Here is a 22,403-nt window from a genome sequence, read left to right as displayed (position 1 = left end):
TGTCTGATTCCACATCCATCTAAAAAAGCGCAAGGTGAATTCAATCCCTACATATTATTTACCTCGATAAGAGCGTGTCCAATAACATGTTAACCGGCATGCAGTTGGAAATCCAATACAAAGAAAGCTAAGAAGCAGAGGCATAAGCTTGTTGTTTTTCGACCAAGTTTTTCAGTTTGCTGTATTTGTTAGTTTTTTGCTGATGCCTCTAAAAAAACTTAAAAGAACAGGCCAAAAGACAAAACAAATGTCTGCTTTTTTGTTTCGATATCATCACTGTCCTTGACTCCTGCCATTTCTGTGAATATTGAGCATACAGATTCATCCAACACCTTTCCTTCAACCACACATCTTTTCAGTTTCAGATGAGTCATTGAATAAATAAAAGGATGACCAGAATAAACAATAGTTTGTCCACCAGAAGACAGTGAAAGGTCGTGGATTCAGTATTGACACCAGCATACAGTACATACCTTGAAACCTACGTGCATTCATTTCTTTACAGTTCTGAACACCCAAGCTAATACAAAGGACGGTGAAATAAACAGTCCTTTTGACCATGGTGTCTGTATTGTGAAAAGCTTTCACCCGTGAAGTTGTTGTTTGTAGGTGGTAAAGGTCCTTGGGCAGTGGCTAGGCCAGTTTGCAATCAGATAGCTGGACTCCAACATGGTGAGGATGAGAGACCCTCAGGCGATAGTGAGATGACTGGGTGGCATGTCCTTTAGCGATGGCTGGTCTTTGTATAGCTAATTGGTTTTACAGAGTCGTGTAACTGAGTGGATGAACAGAGATCTGAGGGGCGTAGTTGCAGGATGTGCAAGCCACATTGACGATGAACTGGATAAAATACGGAGTTTACAAGGTCCACAGATTATATTTCTATGGTCCAGATACTATGGGTAGGTTTGAAAGAGTGCATACATGATGAAATATACCTTTTGTCCTCATTCATTAGTGATAGATCAGGGCCCGTATTCACAAAGCATCTCAGTCTAGAAGTGCAGATCAAGGAATATTTTTTACTTTTAAATCATAATGATAGCGTTTACATTTTAGTAATTTAGCAGACACTCTTATCCAGAGGATTTACAGTAGCTAGTGCATACATTTTCACACTTTTTCATATGGGTGGATTTGATCCTAGATCATCAATCTATTTGTGAAAATACAGGCATTGAACCACAGTTATTATTTGTTAAAGTAGAGATGTTGGCATTGTCAGCATAGTGTCACAGTCTCCGACAATGACATTCGGATTTTATAATGTTTTTATGATGTGAGCTTTTCATTTTCATTCCTCAACAGCAATGAAACACATGACGGAAGGCTGTCTTTTCAAAATCCTTTCTTTCCCGTGACAATGGTGTTGTTTACCAGGATTCACTGGGATTTCGGAAAATCCAGCATGTCAAAATATGCTAGTCTCCATTTAGAGACTGTGAGCTGAACTTCTGACGTCTCACAACTTCTGCTTTGACTCTGAGAAGGATGAATGCAGGAAAAACAACTTTTAAGTATTTGAATACAACACAGAGGTTATTGCTGCTTACTAAGCACATTCTATGTGAGGAGGTACTATGCAATTTTAGCAGCATATAATGTACACTGAACAAAAATATAAAATGCAACACACAACAATTTCAAAGATTTTACAGTTTATGGAAATTGTCAATTAAAATAAATTAGGCCACAAACACATTCATCCAGAGCACCCCAAACATGCTCAATGGGTGACATGTCTGGTGAATATGCAGGCCATGGAAGAACTGGGACATGTTTTGCTTCCAGGAATTGTGTACAGATCATTGCGACATGGGGCAGTGCATTATAACGCTGAAACATGAGATGATGGGTGAAAGACATGACAATGGGCCTCAGGATATCGTCATGGTATCTCTGTGCATGCAAATGGCCATCAATAAAATGCAGTTGTGTTCATTGTCCGTAGCCCATACCTTAACCCCTCCACCAATCTGTTCACAACGTTGACATCAGCAAACTGCTCGCCCACATGACGCCATACACACACGGTCTTCCATCTGCCTGGTACAGTTGAAACCGGGATTAAGAGCACACTTCTCCAGCATGCCAGTGGTCATCGAAGGTGAGCATTTGCTCACTAAAGTCGGTTATGACGCCTAACTGCAGTCAGGTCAAGACCCTGGTGAGGACAAGGAGCACGCAGATGAGATTTCCTGAGACATTTTCTGACACTTTGTGCAGAGAGTTTTCGGTTTTGCAAACCCACATTTTTTTAACAGCTGTCCAGGTGGCTGGTCTCAGATGATCCCACACGTGAAGAAGCCGGATGTGGAGGTCCTGGGCTGGCATTGTTACACATGGACTGTGGTTGTGAGGTCGGTAGGACATACTGACAAATTCTCTAAAACGACATTGGTATATGGTAGAGAAAATTAATATTTAATTCTCTGGCAACAGCTGTGGTGGATATTCCTGCAGTCAGCATGCCAATTCTACGCTCCCTCAAAATGTCAGTCATGTGTCATTGTGTTGTGTGACCAAACTGCACATTTTAATGGCATTTTATTGTCCCCAGCAGGTGCACCTGTGTAATGATCATGCTGTTTAAATCAGTCTTGATATCCTACACCTGCTAGGTGGATGGATTATCTTGGTAAAGGAGAATTGCTCAGTGACAGGGATGTAAACACATTTGTGCACAACATTGGAGAGAAACACACTTTTTTTGTGACCAAGAGCTACATATGGAACATTTCTGGGATCTTTTACTTTGGCTCATGAAACATGGGACCAACACTTTACATGTTGCGTTTATATTTTTGTTTAGTGTATATACGACGTCAGTGTGTGTGATGGCTACCTGATCAGGTGGAATATGGACCTATTTTATTAAGTTGTTTGTCTGGAATTGCCCTTCACAATGTTAGCTATACTCCATAATCAACCTAACGGAGGGCATGCAATGCTTTACAAAGCAATAAACTCTGCCACGCTAATTGTTTCAATAATGATTGACACAAATTCATTGAGTGAACATCTCTCAGCGCTGCAAACAGACATCCACACAGTAGGCTATTGCTAAAGGATGGTAATGCTAACGTCGTAAGCATCCACCCACTTTGTGAACTGAAGCAATATGGCCTCTTCATTGAATTGAATTGGCTACATCAACAAGGTATGGATTATCATCGCAAACCTTGTTTGCTAATGATCAAAGTGTGTTTCCACTATAAAATTCCTTCTGGTTGTTTCTCTCTTCCCTGAATTTTGGAATAGGCCTATTTCATCATTTAGGGATTCTCCTTCTAATCTACCGATCTCCCTTCACAGCTTTTCCTGCAATGAGACACCTCAGATTATATGCTCTTATTTATTTCCCTTAGATATAGGAGAATAGTGCAGTATATTCCCTCCCTTACTCGTTTCTCAGATCTTTATGTCATAGAAAAATGCAGTGCCCTTGACGTTTGATGTAGTATGGCTCGAAATCCATTCACCAGCCCGTTGTCACGCATAAGAGGATCCTATCCGTGCAATCCTGATTCTGATATAATCTGGATGGGGTAATCCCAGCCTGGGTTCACCCATTAAAAAGCAAAGAAAGTATAAGAATTGCCTCTGGGAAAACGGTGCAGAGAAAGAGGGTTTGAATGAGTGTTCAATGCTAAAGTGCAAAGCATCTCAGGTTTTACAGATTGGTCAATATATCACCTAAAATATTATTATTGTTATTATTATTTAGAACTTCATTGATTGTTCAACATTTATCTGATTGCCAAGGTGTGAAAGTGAACACAGACTAAGACCAAAATCAACATGGTTATTTCAAATGGATTGCTTGGAGGAGAAAAAAAACCTATCCATGTATAATCAATAAATCATACTTCCCCTAATGTGTTTTGCAAGCCACTTGGCTGCCTTCCTAAGATAAAGCTGGAGTTGCTCTACAGAGTGTTGAGGAGGTTAAAGGGTTGAGATGGACACCTAGACTATATTTAATATGTACTGTATATAATTACATAATTAAATATTGTTCAATGGATGAAACGCTTCTGTAAAAACACGCAATCCCTACTGTAAATGTAGGTTCATCATTAGATTTTAGAAAAGCACAGTGGTAGAAAAGCAGATACATAAATATGTATTCACTTCATGCCTAGCAACAGTGGCATTCTTCTGGCATTCTTTTTCATCTCTTTCTCAGGTAACCACGGTAACCTCGGAACAATGGAAACGTCCCTCGGTTTGGATCCAGGAACTAATATTCTGTTCTACTGTAACCATTCTGAAGCAGCAGTAGCACATATCAGCATCAGACACTGAGTGAGTGTGAGTTTTGCATGATATGCTAATGTCACCACTCTTCCCTTCTCTTCTGAAACTGACCATATGTGGGTACAGTATCCATGGAAACATACAATTATCCGAGGCTGACAATTCATAAAGATTTTATTTATTTATCGGTAACTGCCTGTAGGAACAACAGCAGCACCCCCATCCCCCATCTCACTCGCTACACCCTTTTTTGTTTTCTGCTTCTCAAGTGGGTGTCTCAGCCAAACACATATTTGTGAGCGTAAATATAGCGCTCTGAAAGCTAATTACGCCATGCAGTGGAATGACAGGCAGAAATAAATCAGAGCTTCCACCGAGTCCTCTTCTCATACTATTCTATTGTCATTATGTCTCCACAGAAGCCCTATATGATTAACACACTTGTCACTGACTCTATGGACTCCTCCAGCTCCTGGTGAGAAGTCATGTTTTGGGTCAGAAAGAGAGAGGGAGATAAACAGAGAGATGGGAAGGACGATGAATAAATGTAATGAGTCATCGCCCGCCGTGGTCAAGGTCAGGAACTTGTAGAGCGAGTGCGAGTTTCTGTGTGAGTATGTCTTGACGTGCCCGTGCGTGTGTGTACTAGCTTGCGTTGGCGTGACGGTTTCAGTTAGATAAAGACAGGCCTCTTTGCACCAGTGTGACATGACCATCAGTGCCTTCAACTTTAACGACAGGCCCATCCACAACGCTCCTCCTCTTGCACTGACTGATCTCCACGTTGAATTAAGAGCAGCGGGATGCCACAACGCTGCCGCGACTCTCCTGAAACGTTTGAACCTATTACCATCAACGTTAATGCAGTGCCACCATCCACTCGTTATGGCCCAGATACTCATCTAACTGGCAATTGGCTCTGCCTCTCGGTAACGCTCAGCAGAGCAGAGCACAGTACCATACCACCCTGAAAGACTAGTGAGGAGGGAGTGGCAGCACAGCCCGACAAGATTACATAAAATGGGAAAGCAGTGTCAGAGGGGGGAGAGGGGGGCAGAGAGAGATGGAGGGAGAGAGCGAGAGATAAGGCAGTAAGTGTAGAGAGAGTGAGAGTAGGAGAGAAACAGAAAGCCACAGAGAGAGCAAGATGTAAAGAGAGAGAGAAACGAGATTGCAGGTGGAATGACTTGACATGACAGACATCTAGCCGTACATAGCTGCTGTTTCACTGTAAGGGGATGGGTGTTGGGTTGGTTTCGGGCAGGAGAGGCATCCAAGTGCTTTTAGCCGTCCTCATGAGATTGAGTGTACTTCCAATTATTATAATTCACATATTAGTTGTAAGCTGCTGAATAAGAGCAAAATGAGGTCCTAGGGAACACATTCCTCATTGGACATGTTCCATAAAATGTAGCGTAGCCTCACTCCATGACTCATTTCTGTAGTGGTGCATGGTACTTCATTCAATGGCACGTCAATGGATGGAAGAATGTAACAAGCTGCCAAAAATGTACTTTACATGCATTGTATGTAGGCCTGTGTTTCTAACGTGAGTGAGTAAGTGAGAGAGATTGGGACTGTGTGTGTTTGTGTGCGTGTAAGTCGTGTCAAAGGCTCACCCACTATTTGCCTGAAGGACCTCAACTATAAAAAGCCACACACACTCCTTGCCTTCAGTGGGGAATTAGAATACAGTATTTCAACCGCCATGCTCCATTTATTTGAACCAATCTCTCTCGCCATCATCCCGTAATAGAAAGTTGTATTGAGTTGAAGGAGGGAATTGTTGTAAATGTGTTAACCGCCATGAGATGTGCTGGTGTAAAACCATAGAGAGAAATAAAGGACCAGTATGGCATGCCTTCCACTACAGTAATGGTCATGTCAAGTAATGAACACTACCATTAGATGACACACATAAGTAATACCAGTACATTACCCTCATCTCACAAACGTTTGAGTGCAATGTAGCACTGGCTACATTATTAATAAGCACTAATACACGAGTTAGAGTTAGTCTCCAAGTATGTGTCTCCATTGCATTTATCATTATATTTATCGTAATATGTGTGGACGCAAACCATGCAAATTAAACCACCGCAGTTCTGCTGGAAGATTGGAAAGGATTACTGTCTGTGAATGATGTCTATTGTCTAGTCCTACATGATTGAAGTCACCACTCACTCTCACATCACATCGCAGTAACATCATCGACTGTAGCTTTCGCAATGACCCGGCCATGATACTGGGTTGTTTATCATTGTTTATGCTGAGGCTTCTACCTTCGACTGCTATGCAGTCCTTGCAGAATCCCCTTACAGGCTTCACCCCAGCCCGGCTCAAAGAGAAAACACAAGATGGATGGATCCCAAGGAACCCCTTGGCCTCCAAATAAGCTGTAATGAAATTCCAGTTCTTCTGTGATTTCCTCTATGACCCTGCACTGTGGAACAATCAGCAAGTCTCAGTGAAAAGTGGTGCCAAGGTTCAAATATCCCAAAGGCGGCTAAAACGAGTGACCTCGGGTGTACACCGTTCGGAAAGTAGCAGGGGACCACACTCTGAAAGTTGCTGATTTTCACTTCCTGTCTGAGGGTTTTCAAAAACAACCAAAATATTGTATAATTTCAGAACCAAACCACCCTGAGGGTACTCTCCGGTGGGTCGGCAGAAAGCGGATGTTTCCGGTTTTAAGGGATACAGTATTTAAAACCTAACTTCTGTAGGTAGGTAACATTAGCTGCTCTACACTGATCCTCAACACAGGGGCCCCACAAGGATGCTTCCTCAGTGCCCTCCTATACTCCCTGTATACCCCACGACTGCATGACCTCACACAGTTCCAACTCTATCATCAAGTTCGCTGATGACATGCCAGTAGTAGGCCTGATTACCAACAACGACAAGACAGCCTACGGAGAGGAGGAAAGCACTCGGACTGCATGGTGCCAGGTAGACAACATTTCCCTCAGCATCAAAAAAACAAAGGAGCTGACTATGGACTTCAGGAGGAACCAGGCTGGGCATGCCGCATGCTCATCAACGATGCCGCCATCGAGACGGCCAAAAACTTCAAGTTCCTCGGTGTACACATCTCAGAGGAGCTAAAATGGTCAAACCACACAGACACCGTGGTGAAGAAGGCACGACTTGTTGAAAAAATGTGGCCTGTCCTCGAGGGCCCTCAGTGTTCTACAGGAGCACCATCAAGAGCATACTGTTGGGATGCATCACAGCCTGGTACAGCAACTCCACTGCCGCGGACCGCAAGGCTCTACCTAGGGAGGTACCCTCAACCGAACGCATCACTGGGTGCACACTGCCTGCCCTCCAGGACACCTACAACACCAGGTGTCACAGGAAGGCCAAGAAGATTGTCAAGGACCTCAGCCACCCGAGCCACGGCATGTTTTCCCCACTTCCATCACCACCAATAGCTTCTATCCCCAGAACACTAGGCAGCAACCTGCTCCCAGTGTCCCCATCCTGCCCCCCCCCCCCCCGGAATTCCTACACGTTTTGTTTTTTTGCCCTAGCACTAAACACCTGATTCAAAAAAACAACTAATTATCAAGCTTTGATAATTTGAATCAGCTGTGTAGTATTAGTCTTAGGGAAAAAAACTAAATGTGGGGTTCCTAGGACCGAGTTTGGGAAACGCTGCAAAAGACTATAAATAGCTGAACATGTTAAGAGAGAATAGGTGTTGTTTGATTCAAGCCTTGGATTCAAGATCCAAAAGATCCACAAAACAACATATTGATATGCATACAGAAGTGTTTGTTATGAGCCACAGCTGCGACTGTCACATTAATTCCTTTGATTTGCAGCACTGGAGACAGCACATTTTCCCTCAACGTCTACCCACCAATATATTCCGTTCCACTTTTTTTAGGCATCTTTCAGGAAAAAGGGAGGACTCAGGCATGCTTTCTGAACTCTGTCTGGACATACAATTGCCTAGTCATGTTTTGCGGCGATACCCCACTGAGGGAAGGATCTGAGGAAATAATCTCAAACCTTTGAAGTCTCTCCTTCCCTCTTGTGAATTCCATAGCCTCTGCCATCCAAATCACAAGGCAAAGAGTAAGCACCACCAAAGAGGCAGGATTACATCAGTCTTCCACAGCTCTGCTGAAGCAAGCTCAAATTGTGTGTGTGTGTGTGTGTGTGTGTGTGTGTGTGTGTGTGTGTGTGTGTGTGTGTGTGTGTGTGTGTGTGTGTGTGTGTGTGAGTTGGGAAGCACAACAACACACACACATCGATGTTATATCCGACTAATTATCTGTCAGTTCCGATTGGTTGAGGAAGACTAGAGTAAAAAATGAACACAGCAGAGGGGTTTGAGATTGGTCACATCTTGTACAGCATGCCCTCTGTCCCTTGCATCTTCTAATTTAATCATTCAAACACACCTTCTCTATTGACATTGCTGGAACTTGTTTTTGTATTTGACCAGAGTGGATTCATGTCACCAGCCATTTTAGAAATCCACTTTGGCCACAGATAAACCAGCAGTGATAATGAGGAATAATGAAACTGTTGTGAGCTTCATCAGAGAAAGCAGAGATAGACGGCAAGTCATTTGAACGATATGGTAGAAAATCTTTTTAATATCGCTCCTAATCTCTTGTCTGGTCCTCAGAGGCTTCTGTTTCCTGGAGTGGATTAACATTACAATAGCACAGCAGCAGAGGTGTGGACTCGAGTCACATGACTTGGACTCGAGTCAGACTCGAGTCACAAATATGATGACTTACAACTCGACTTTGACTTGAACACCAATGCCTCGTAACTTGACTTGGACTTGAGTCTTTTGACTCGACCTGAATTGATACCCTCCCCAAGCCCAAATGATGCTATTACAAAAAAGTGTGTAGCGCATCAACTCTTCATTTCATGCATTACAGTTTGAACTGGACAGCAGCCAATCAAATTGTTCCAGCTGAGAAAAGGTTGTGCGTGGTAGTGCAGAGGATCGGCGGCGGGTGAATTCAGACAGAGCCCTTGGAAATATGATGCCCAAAATTATTATTTACGGATATAAAGACTATGCTGTAGTCAACAAAAAACGGATTGCAACTTGCAAAACATGCGGGAAGAAAATTACAGACGGGCGCGCAACAACTTCCAACTTTGTTCAACTTTTGAAGCTGCACGAAGAACGTTAAATTGTGGCTAATATAGCCGACAGCTATATATAACTCTGCTAGTGTAGCATGCAGGCTAACGTAACATTAAATCAATGAGCCTCCACACAATCAGTCAGTGTGGGAACATGATCATTGCACCCAAATTGAGCTACAAGTGGCTTGGCAGTTGGTAGCCGTAGCCTAAATCCTGCCTGATGTTACTGCTGTTCCTAAAATCATTGACATACGTTAGCCTACTGTAACCACACAAGGAGAGTGTGTGTTAAGCTTGGGCAATTGTGTACAAGCCTACATCGCCTGATTGTGCCCCATAGCGATCCTCGATAGTCGATCACTGTGGGGGGGGGGTCTTTCTCATGGCTACCCATGTATTTCCATGGAAGTGTAAAGTTTATTTGGAAAGCAATAAATATATAGATTTTTAAAAGCATTCATGATTTGCGTAAATGTAATATACTGACTCTTACTCTTGTTAAAAATATGAAATGGCATTACATTTGGTGAAGAGCACATTATGACTTATGAAGTTTAGGACTTGAGACTTGACTCGGACTTGCCTGTCTTGACTTGGGACTTTACTTGGGACTTGAGTGCTAAGACTTGAGACTTACCTGTGACTTGTAAAACAATGACTTGGTCCCACCTCTGAAGGAACATTCAAGAACCCTCATGAATTGTGGTACACCGTATATTATGACACAAAACGTAATGATCAGAGACGCTACAATGAAAGAGTGTGTGTGTGTGTGTGTGTGTGTGTGTGTGTGTGTGTGTGTGTGTGTGTGTGTGTGTGTGTGTGTGTGTGTGTTTGTACCAAAATAGTAGAGGAAGATAACGCACCCAGCAACAAACTCAAAGACCATCAATATGCAACTGAGACAGCAGTTCTTTCTCAATTCTGATATCTCTGCCGGTGTTGGCTGTGGAGGCTCCAGGTCACCACGGGGTCAGACCAAAAATATTTGTTAAGCGTTGCTGTTTGTGACACACTAATATGCAGAAATAACGAATTAGATATGAAGGGAAAATGTACTAATCCCGTAGTGCCGTAATATTAGGCTCTGCAGTAAGCAGTGTTATCGCAATGCTGAAAAAAAAGTAATGATTTGGAAAGAATATGAAACATAACAGCCAACCTTCTTGTTCGTGAATAAATCCAAGTATGTTGGATTGGTTGTTTCTCCAAGTTGTGGTTGATACTTCTGATATCCATCAGAAGCAGTGGTGTAAGTAATAATACTTTAAAGTACTACTTAAGTCGTTTTTTGGGGTATCTGTACTTTACTTTGCTATTTATATTTTTGACTACATTTCACTACATTCCTAAAGAAAATAATGTACTTTTACTCCATACATTTTCCCTGATACTCAATAGTACTTATTACACACATACTTACCAAGAGAACATCCCTGGTCATCCCTACTGCCTCTGATCTGGCGGACTCATTGAACACACATTCTTTGTTTATAAATGATGTCTGAGTGTTGGAGTGTGCCCCTAGCTATCGGTAAATAAATTAAAAACAAGAAAATGGTGCCATCTGGTTTGCTTAATATAAGGAATTGTTTATTATGTATTCTTCTACTTTTGATACGTAGGTATATTTTAGCAACTACATTTACTTTTAATACTTAAGTACATTTAAAACCAAATACTTTTAGACTTTTACTCAAGTACTATTTTACTGGATGACTTTCACTTTTACTTGAGTCATTTCTTTCTTTATTTTTACTCAAGTATGACAATTACTGTAGGTGCTTTTTCCACCACTGATCAGAAGAAACACTCCTAACGTATCCACCGTAATGTATGTGGGAGGACATGTTAGACCACAAAATACAGAAGTTATTCATGATGTTGAGAACCATTCACACAAAAAGGTTATATGCGTCTTCAAATCACTCAATAATACACTATGCTTATACTCTGTCATGAGGTGTGTAAATAAAGGTGTGTCGCATATGTAATCAAGATACAGTATATGTGGTGCTGTGTTTATAACCTACTAGTATTTTTCACTTATGTTTGCTGTCACACCCCTATCAGTTTCACCTGTCCTCGTTATTGTCTCCTCCCCCTCCAGGTGTCGCTTGTTTTCCCAGTGTATTTATCCCTGTGTTTTCTGTCTCTCTGTGCCAGTTCCTCTTGTATGTCCAAGCCTACCAGCATTTTTCACGTTTTCCTGATTTGCCTTTTCTCCTTTTGCTAGTCTTCCCGGTTCTGACCCTTGCTTGTTTTCTGTACTCCATGCCCGCCTGCCTGACCACTCTGCCTACCCTGACGTCGAGCCTGCCTGCCCTTCGGTACCTCCTGAACTCTGAACTGGTTTTGACCTTTTTGCCTGTCCGCGACCATTCTCTTGCCTACTCTCTTTGGCTTTATTAAACATCTTAAACTCCAACCATCTGCCTCCTGTGTCTGCATCTGGATCTTGCCTTGTGTCATGATAGTTTACAACAATCTAGGATTTTTGTGTTCATAGTACTTTAGATAGGGCTCTATATCAAATAGATTTTGTTTCTCCAAATCTGAGAAGTCCCCATTCCATGAAGGAGATCTATTGCAACAATGGTGTTGTTTGTATCCCCTTACCCCAGTAATCTCCTGGTACAGCTGTTGTGCAGATGTTGCAGATGTTGCAGATGTTGGCGTGAATATCATCAAATATTACCTCATCTACCAAGAGGTGAAAAACCAAAATGTACATTATGCAAATTTCTCTGGGTCTTTTCCCCAGTCACATAGAACCCCAAAAAGCCTAGCAATGTCTGATCCCATAGCCATCGCAGGAGGCCTGCAATGTCTGTCTCCTGACTACACAGGTACCACCATTTCCATACATCTAAGCCAGTCAGTATTGGCTATGCCGAGGACCAGTGGGAGCTAGTTGATAGCCCCATTATTTAGCCACAGACTGGGTCTCATTGTGAGCTAGACTCATTAGGCTCTCAGGTGCACTGTTAAAAGACCAATCTCCAAATAGATTTCCCTAGAAGCCCCTTTCTCACCTCCGAGAATTCCACAGGAAAACGAGACGCCATTTTATGTTTTAAAGTAATTACCCATGTAGTTTGAACATGCCATTGAGTTTACCCCTTACTTTGTTAGCACCCAATATGGTACAGGGCTGAATTTGTTTGATTGAATGACTACATTTGTTTAGCCCAAGGCCGGCGTTATGGACACGCCTTACGGGGCCTGGCCCACCCTACCGTACCTCCTTGCCCATCCAAATCAAATATTAAAATATTGATCATTTATTAGACCGAGATGCACTCCGACAGAAAGACACATCAATCTCAGATAAAGCATCCGAGCGAGCGAAACAGTGCACCTCTGTCTCAGTATGTGTAGACCATGTATCTGATGCTGTCTGGTCAAAAAAGAGTATATTGCATGTCATAGTCTTTATGGCCAGACAGCATCAGATACATGGGCTACACATACTTAGAAGGATGGGTGCTGTTTAACTCACTCAAATGTTTTTTTTCTGGTGAGTTAATGTCGTTTCTGCCACTTGCGAATTGAAGGAAAGTTGGCAGGTGCACAGCTCCGTTTCGATGATAGAATTATTTTGGGAAGGTAACCTACTTTTTGAAGTGATTTGTTTGACAATCAGATGAATACATCATGAATAGCTGGGTTCATGCCATATTCATTCTTAAAAGTCTAAGCCGTGGGGGGTGCTAAGCTGACATATGGAAATGTTTTATCATGGTCATACTATGGATCATTTAGCTATTTGATTTTGAATTGTATCGACCCTTTAGGTTTAATTTGTTTTTAAATTGATTTTGGCCCAGATAATCGCATAGAATAACACATTCATAAACGGACAAAAAGACAGTCAAAACAAAGTTTGAAGTGTTTGACCCCCCCCCCCCCCCCCCCCCCCCCCCCCCCCACCCAGTATTGTACATCCCCTTAGTGTCCAGGTCCCTTGAGCATTGCACATAATGTTATTGCACCCACCCTAAATCCACGATTCCACATTTCACGTTCCTGAATGGGTGGGTCCATCCCCATGCACCTGATGTCCTCCTTATTTGTTCATAAGGGTCAGTATACAGTTACGTGGCACAAAATCTTTGCACTTGGGAGTCTGTAACCCTTCCTCGATGGCAGCAGCACAAACTCTGAGTTGAGCTCGTGGAAGGAGTCCTTTGGTGGTCCCGTAAAAAGAATGTGCCCCCTATGGAATCAAATGTCTGTCCAACTGATTTGTTCTGGTGTCGGCCCTGGTTTAGCCTATGGCGCAACTACATTCATTCCACATGAATCAAACATGTGAGCATCTTTAAGGATTTTGAATGTCTGGATATTTAGATTTTCACCTGTCAATATCATGCAACTGTCAATTTATTATTGGGTTGTATGATTTGTTACGCAGTGACAGACAAGTCTACTGCACCGAATACAACTTTAAGACTCATGGGGCAGCAAGTTATCTTTCCAATCACAGTTGTGAATTCAACCCCAATATCCCTAAGCATGCACAGAACCAATGCAAAGCAACAGACATTCTCCACAAAGTTTAACACAGTCAGCATCTAGGGAAACATTTTCAGAGTGAGGCTATATAGTGGGGCTATATTTACGCTTGGATTGTTTATGTAATGTTATTCATATCATACCAATATGTGTAGCTTCATTTGGAATGTCCCAGAAAAAAGGGTCCGATGTGTGCACTCCCCAAACCTTCCCCCTCAGAAAGAAGGGCTTGCTGTCAGACAGCTTGGCCAGGATTTGGGAGATGAACAGCAATGCCTCCACTCTGAGCTGGGTCAAACAAAGGCTTATTTGAGCATGGAGGGTTGGCTTTAAGGCTGGCCGCGGCCCTCCATATTTTGGCTGCGTTAGTGCTAACATCAACAACGCTCTGCACACCAACACGCACTAACACGCACTAACACACACTAACACACACACACACACACACTAACACACACTAACACACACACGCTAACACACACTAACACACACACGCTAACACACACACACACACACACTAACACACGCTAACACACACACGCTAACACACACTAACACACACACTAACACACACTAACACACACACGCTAACACACACTAACACACACACGCTAACACACACACACACACACACACTAACACACACTAAGACACACACGCTAACACACACACACACACACACTAACACACACACGCTAACACACACTAACACACACACGCTAACACACACACACACACACACTAACACACACTAACACACACACACTAACACACACTAACACACACACGCTAACACACACTAACACACACACGCTAACACACACACACACTAACACACACTAACACACACACGCTAACACACACTAACACACACTAACACACACACGCTAACACACACTAACACACACACTAACACACACTAACACACACACGCTAACACACACTAACACACACACGCTAACACACACACACACACACACACTAACACACACTAACACACACACGCTAACACACACTAACACACACACGCTAACACACACACACACACACACACTAACACACACTAACACACACACGCTAACACACACTAACACACACACGCTAACACACACACACACACACACTAACACACACACACTAACACACACTAACACACACACGCTAACACACACACACACACACACTAACACACACTAACACACACACATTTGAACCCTCTTTTGAACACGTTTTCCTCTAGCTGACATTTTCAATGCCCTCAATGTGGTATTGGTATGAGTTACAGATGTACTGACCCGATTCCAATGAAACTATTGCACTTCATAAGTCCTACCAGGATGAATATGATGTAAGTGCATGTCTTTGAGGGAAAGCTCCATTGAGGGAAAATATCTCATTGAACATCGCTTACAGCTTACGTGTGTTTCAGTTATTGTTGGCATGTTCCCTATAATGAATTATGCATTGATCCTTGAAGATTACTGATTGCATATAATGTAGAATGTCAGGTAAATACATTTGCTGCTTGATCCCCATCAACCATTATCGGCATGTGTGTCACTAGGCAGGGATACAAGTGATGTTCATTAAGGGAACGTCAGCCATATGCAGTGAGGTGGTTGACTCTTTCCATTAGTTTTGCATGCATATCTTGTGCGAGATGGAACTCGAGCAGCATCCAAGGGAAACTCTAGCCTGCTTCTGCATAGATATCTCTCTCTCTCGGCTAGACAGGTACCTTTATATTTTAAACTACCACAGGAGGAGAGGGATAGTTAAAGAAAGACACCACCATGCAGCCTGACACCACCACATGACTCTGTACCTCCACATCTGAATAGACACAATTTTCATTGAGTCAGAATCAGTGACAAGCTGTGGCTACTGTGATTGGACGGATCTCTGTGGTTTGAGAGAGGATACGTGGTGGTGCTTCCCACCTCTGCTCTGCAGAACTCTAGTCCCTTGGCAAACTGTATGTCTAGACATCCAATACCTACATGGCTGTGTGAGTTATGGGTTCGCCCATGGAAATGATTGAGAGGCTGGGGAATTTTGTCACTACGGAAGGCCACACTTGAGGGATAAGCTCCAAGACAGATGCAGACAGAAGGAAGGACACAGTTAGCAGCAGAGGAATCCTGGCTCCAATTCATAATATCTCAATATTTGTTTTCCTCTTTCCAGGAGAATACAATTAATCCTGTCTTGACACTCATCCTTCACTTTTTCATTTCGGAAAGAAACAAAGATAATGTTCAAGCTGGTACCAAATCTCCCTCGCTCCTAGTCTCTTTTCTCCATGACCACCAATCTGAGAGGGCTTGATGAAGTATGATGTACATGGTTGAAACTTACTCAAGACTCCTTTAACCTTGAGGTCAATCTGTAAGGTAAGGCAATGTAACAATGCAAGAATGAGGTAACATATCTCCAGTATGCAAAGTGACATTTATGTTGTTGTTGCTGTGACCACCAATCAGAGACCACTTCTAGGGAGATTTGCATGTTTGAAGCCTGCACAACAACCCCTTCTTCCACTCTTCAAAGGCCAAAATGAAAGGGATTGGAGGAAAAAAGACCACGCAAGAGTCAAGGGTGTGTCAAAGCGGGTGATTGCTTTCCACTTCGAATGCAAAAAGCTATTTATTTTACATGAAATTATACAAGAGGTAGCGATGTTGACTTCCCTCTATTGACATGGTCCTGGCATAGCGAGATGGAGTCTGACACGCAAGATGCTCTCTCCAGATGGCTGGGTAGTGAGCAACGGTCACCAAAGGTCAGAGAGCTGCTGATTTAATCCCTGTCTGATGTCTCAGTGTACCCGGTCTCAAATAACTGCACTGGACCCCTCTTAAATGGAACAGAGACATTTTAGTCTGAGCTTGGCACTGACTCTTGTTTGATGATGTGGCAAGCGATTGTCGACACTAGTATGATTTGTTAAAGAGGAGAATGGAATAGGGGAGAATATAACATAATTAACTACAATATAATTAATATATATAATATAATTCAGTTGTCCAGTAGAAATGTGTCTTTTGCGTTACCTTCATAGGACAAAATAGATTTCCGAGCTGAATATGCAAATTAATATAATGTTCTCTCCATAGAAACAAGGAGCGGCTTTATTTGCCTTGACGTACAATCTATGCTAAACTACTCTGTGTTAGCGGCGGTTTCACTTAAGGAGATCAGCGGCCGAGCCTACTGATAAAGCATCCTTTGGGGCCTGTGGCAAAGCATTAAATGATGCATAAGTTCTCATTCCATTCTGACTCAACTAGAGAAGCATTCCAAGAACTTACATTATCAAATTGAACACAGGAGCACAATGTGGACTCTGAGTAACCTTCCAAGGATTAGATTTCAGATTGAACTAAAATTATAATTTTTTATCGTCAGATGAGGTAAGGGAAAATTCACTTCTATGTTGTGTGCCACAAGTATCAAACCACAGTAATCTATGTGGTTGCCTGGAAAATGATTATGGTGTGACAAAACATTGTCATAGATGTTCTCAATTGGTTCAATGTCAATATTAACATGAACAGTGAGATAAATCATAGGGTGTTTCAAAATATGCATACTAGTGTGTTCAAAACTCTCATGTTCTGAGTTCGTTCACCGAGGACGTTGTCTTGATTACATTTTTGTGAGGACAAGTGTGGAGGATGCATAAAATGTTACTCACACTCCGTGCTATTATCTTTGACCAATACAGAAGAAACAAGAAAAATACATAAATCAAACGCAAACATGTAACTGCATAGCTATCAGCTAGCTGTAAGCGAATCGGATTAACCAAGCGGGGAAAAAATAATTAAATATACTTAAATCATACCTCATTAATACATTTTAGTCGATTTGAATATGTCCGTAATAATCTAAATTGGAACAATTTGAAATATATTTAATGTACATTTTATTAGCATTTAAGCGTATGAAATTCACTTATTTAAATTGGAGGGAAAAAATTGTACTTTAGTATATTAGAGCAAAAACAAATAGACTTTGAGTACACCTTAAGTACATTTTGCGTACAGTACCAGTCAAAAGTTTGGACACACGTACTCATTCAAGGGTTTTTCTTTATTTTTGCTATGTTATACACTGCAGAATAATAGTGAAGACATCAACACTATGAAATAACACATATGGAATCATGTAGTAACCAAAAAAGTGTTTAACTAATCAAAGTTTATTTTATATTTGAGATTCTTCAAAGTAGCAACCTTTGACTTGATGACAGTTTTGCACACTCTTGGCACTCTCTCAACCAGCTTCATTAGAAACTCACCTGGAATGTATTTCAATTAACAGGTGTGCTTTGTTAAAAGTACATTTGTGGAATTTCTTTCCTTAACGCGTTTGAGCCACTCAGTTGTGTTGTGACAAGGTGGGGGTGGTATACAGAAGACAGAAGTCCTACTTGGTAAAATACCAAATCCATATTATGGCAAGAACAACTTAAATAAGCAAAGAATAACGACAGTCCATAATTACTTGAAGACATGAAGGTCAGTCAATCCAATTCAAGAACTTTGAAAGTTTCTTCAAGTGCAGTTGGAAAACCATCAAGCGCTATGATGAAACTGGCTCTCATGAGGACCGGCACAGGAAAGGAAGACCCAGAGTTACCTCTGCTGCAGAGGACAAATTCCTTAGACTTACCAGCCTCAGAAGTTGCAGCCCAAAGAAATGCTTCAGAGTTCAAGTAACAGACACATCTCATCATCAACTGTTCAGAGGAGACTACGTGAATCAGGCCTTCATTGTCGAATTGCTCCACTACTAAAGGACACAAATAATTAGAAGAGACTTACTTGGGCCAAGAAACACGAGCAGTGGACATTAGACCAGTCGAAATCTGTCCTTTGGTCTGATGAGTCCAAATTTGAGATTGTTGGTTCCAACCACCGTGTCATTGTCAAATGCAGAGTAGGTGAACGGATGATCTCCACATTTGTGGTTCCCACCATGAAGCATGGAGGAGGAGGTGTGACGGTGTGGGGGTGCTTTGCTGGTGACACTGTCGGTCATTTATTTAGAATTCAAGGCACACTTAACCAGCATAGCTACCACAGCATTCTGAACCGATACACCATCCCATCTGGTTTGCACTTAGGGGGACTATCATTTGTTTTTCAACAGGACAATGACCCAAAAGCACACTTCCAGGCTGATGTAAGATGGTGCCCGGAGCCAAAGGCAGACTTTTTACGTTCCCCCAACTGATTGTTTTTTGTTCATTTATCGTTGTTGGTTACTTTATTTTTTACGGTTTTTGCACATAATGTTGCCGCTACCATCTCTTATGACCGAAAATAACTTCAAGACATCAGGTCTGTGATTACTCACCGCAGACTAGCAGAATATTTTTTCTTCTTCCACGAAGAACAATAAAAAGGGTGAGTTAATTGGGAAGATTAAGCTACCAACGGGACATTAAAAACTGTAACATCTTATGCTTCACGGAGTCGTGGCTGAACGACGACAATATCAACATACAGCTGGCTGGTTATACGATGTACCGGCAGGATAGAACAGCGGCATTCGGTAAGACAAGGGGCTCGTGCACGATATCTAAGGAAGTCTCAAGCTATTGCTCTCCGGAGGTAGAGTTTCTCATGATACGCTGCAGACCACATTACCTACCAAGAGAGTTTTCATCTATATTCTTTGTAGCTGTTTACATACCACCACAGGCTGGCTCTAAGATAGCATTGAATGAGATGTATTCCGCCATAAGCAGTCAAAGAATGTTCTCCCTGCTACCACACGGCAAGCGGTACCCGGAGTGCCAAGTCTAGGTCCAAGAGGTTCAAGCCTATGCCTAGGTCCAAGCCATAAGACTCCTGAACATCTAGTCAAATGGCTACCCAGACTATTTGCATTACCCCCCGCTCTCCACACCACTGCCACTCTCTGTTGTCATCTATGCATAGTCACTTTAATTAACTCTAAATTAACCTACATGTACATACTACCCCAACTAACCGGTCCCCCCGCACATTGACTCTGTACCGGCACCCCCTGTATATATTGTAATTTTTTTACTGCTGCTCTTTAATGACTTGTTACTTTTGTCTCTTATTCTTTTCCGTATTTTTTTAAACTGCACTGTCGGTTAGGGGCTTGTAAGTAAGCATTTCACTGTAAGGTCTACACCTGTTGTATTCGCCGCATGTGACTAATAACATTTGAAAAATTTGACTTGTAAGGGCTATTTGACCAAGGAGAGTGATGGAGTGCTGCATCAGATGACCTGGCCTCCACAGTCACCTGACCTCAACCCAAGTGAAATCGTTTGGGATGAGTTGGACCGCAGAGTGAAGGAAATGCAGCCAACAAGTGCTCAGCATACATGGGAACTCCTTCAAGACTGTTGGAAAAGCATTCCTCATGAAGCTGGTTGAGAAAATGCCAAGAGTGTGCAAATCTGTCATCAAGGCAAAGGGTGGCTACTTTGAAGAACCTAAAATATAAAATGTATAGCACAATGTGTTAAATTGACCTTTGGCTCCATAACCGGACAGTTATGTCACGTGTCAATCATGTTGCTCTGTGTAGAATGTCTCTGTTCATTCTTTGAACCATTAAACAATGATTTATATAGGCAATATTCCCATTTACCTATTTAAAGAATGATTGACACAAGTCCACAGTGCCAGAATAGCTACAATAGATACCACTAAATTGTTTTCATCTTAGCATTTCTACAGGAAAAACATCCATTGTTCCGAATTGTATAGGCTGCCTGACAGGCAATTCAGATCCCCCAACTCTGCCACAAAAGGAGGACTTCTTCCAGAGACTATCTGTTTTTACAATGGAGTGTGAGAATGCAATCATCACGGTCGTTTCAAACGGAGGGAAAACAATTTAGGAGAGAAGCGGCACTGCGCCTGGCATGTTTATGGAGCTCTCCGTCTGCAGACGAGGAGAGAGTATACCCCCACCGCCACCTCCGGCGCTGTGTAACCTAACCATGTCATTTCCTCAAGACTCGCTGACATCATCAGCACTCCCTACCCTCTCCACCATTTTATGAATCTGTCTTACTCCCCTTTATATTAGGCGCGGGAGCCACCCTTCGAGATTGATAGTAGCACGGTGTTTTTTCCCCCATTTGTTGTGGCCTCCCTTGCGATAGACACTTTCTGTAATAAACTAAATTAGCTTGGGAAATGGCAAGCCTCAAGGTGATTTTTCACCAGCCCAAGATGCTGAGCGAGATGTTGTTGTTTGTGCTCAGACGATACAGAGATAGACCTATGTGCAGCGACACTCCAATAACCTGGGATTTCTGGAGCCATTTCCCGTGAAAGAGCATATACGTGTATGTTATTTAGTAGAAGAGGAGAAAGGCGCAAGGTAGGTTGGCTGAACAACCTGTTCTAAACAACGAACGGACTCGTTGTAAATCAATGGGAAAACCAAAGTGAGCACGGCTCTAAGTGGCTGCAGTTATATAATGAAACAATATTTATGTTCCCTTTCAATATTTGCCAGTGGCCCTTCAGCCAGCATTTGTACTCTAAGCTTCTGGTAAACTGAGACAATTTATTACGGAGCTGACTTTTATTGTGCTTCAATTGAATGCCTCTGGGACTACTGGAGACTTAAGTGAGAGAGTGCCAACCACAAAGAACGACTCCAGCTTTTATATTGTTCATTTGTTGTCTTCTTCCTGTTGCCAAAAACATATTATTTTCTTAATTCCCTGTCTGATAATTCTCCAGTAAACAATCATACTAATTCACAAAGACACCAATTCACGAAGCTTGAAATATAGCTATTGTACTGCAGATCTTCTACTTTGTGATTGATTTGTGGACATTAGGTGAATATTGCTGGGAGGCCTTATATCAGGGTTTCCCAAATTCGGTCCTGGGGACCGCAAGGGGTGCACCCCCCCAATACTACACAGCTGATTCAAATAATGAACTCATCATCAAGCTTTGAGTATTTGAATCAGCTGTATAGCTCAGGCAAAAACCAAAATGTGTACTACTCGGGGTCCCAATGACCGCGTTTAGGAAACGCTGCATTATATTGTGTATGTTTCAAACACTTCCACTTCCTGTTTACTTCCTGTCTCTGAAGGAAGTCCCGCAGTGTTTTGTTCATAGAGAATGATAGAGGAGTCTAGATGGATAAATTCCTTTTTGGCAGTGACATTGCCATTGAGGGCTTCCACCATTTTAAAGTAGTCAACTGGGTGTGACTTCCTATGGGTTAAGGGAGGATCACATAATTTCATCCAGGTTAAAGGAGAGATCAACCAATGAATTATAGTTGTGAAAGAACATTCCATAACTGCAGGTAGCAGTAATTTGCCAACCTTGGTATTTATACCTGATCAAACAACACACTCCAGGTGGCAGTATGCACCCTTTCAGTTTGTTTACCAACTCATAGAAGTAGTTGGCCTCGATGACGCTGCCCATGCACTCACAGGCGCTATAATGAACCTGCATCTAAAAAGGAAC

The sequence above is a fragment of the Salvelinus fontinalis genome, chromosome 41 (assembly GCF_029448725.1).
Source record: "Salvelinus fontinalis isolate EN_2023a chromosome 41, ASM2944872v1, whole genome shotgun sequence".
NCBI classification, from domain to species: Eukaryota; Metazoa; Chordata; class Actinopteri; order Salmoniformes; family Salmonidae; genus Salvelinus; species Salvelinus fontinalis.
Note: the sequence above shows the minus strand (reverse complement) of the source record.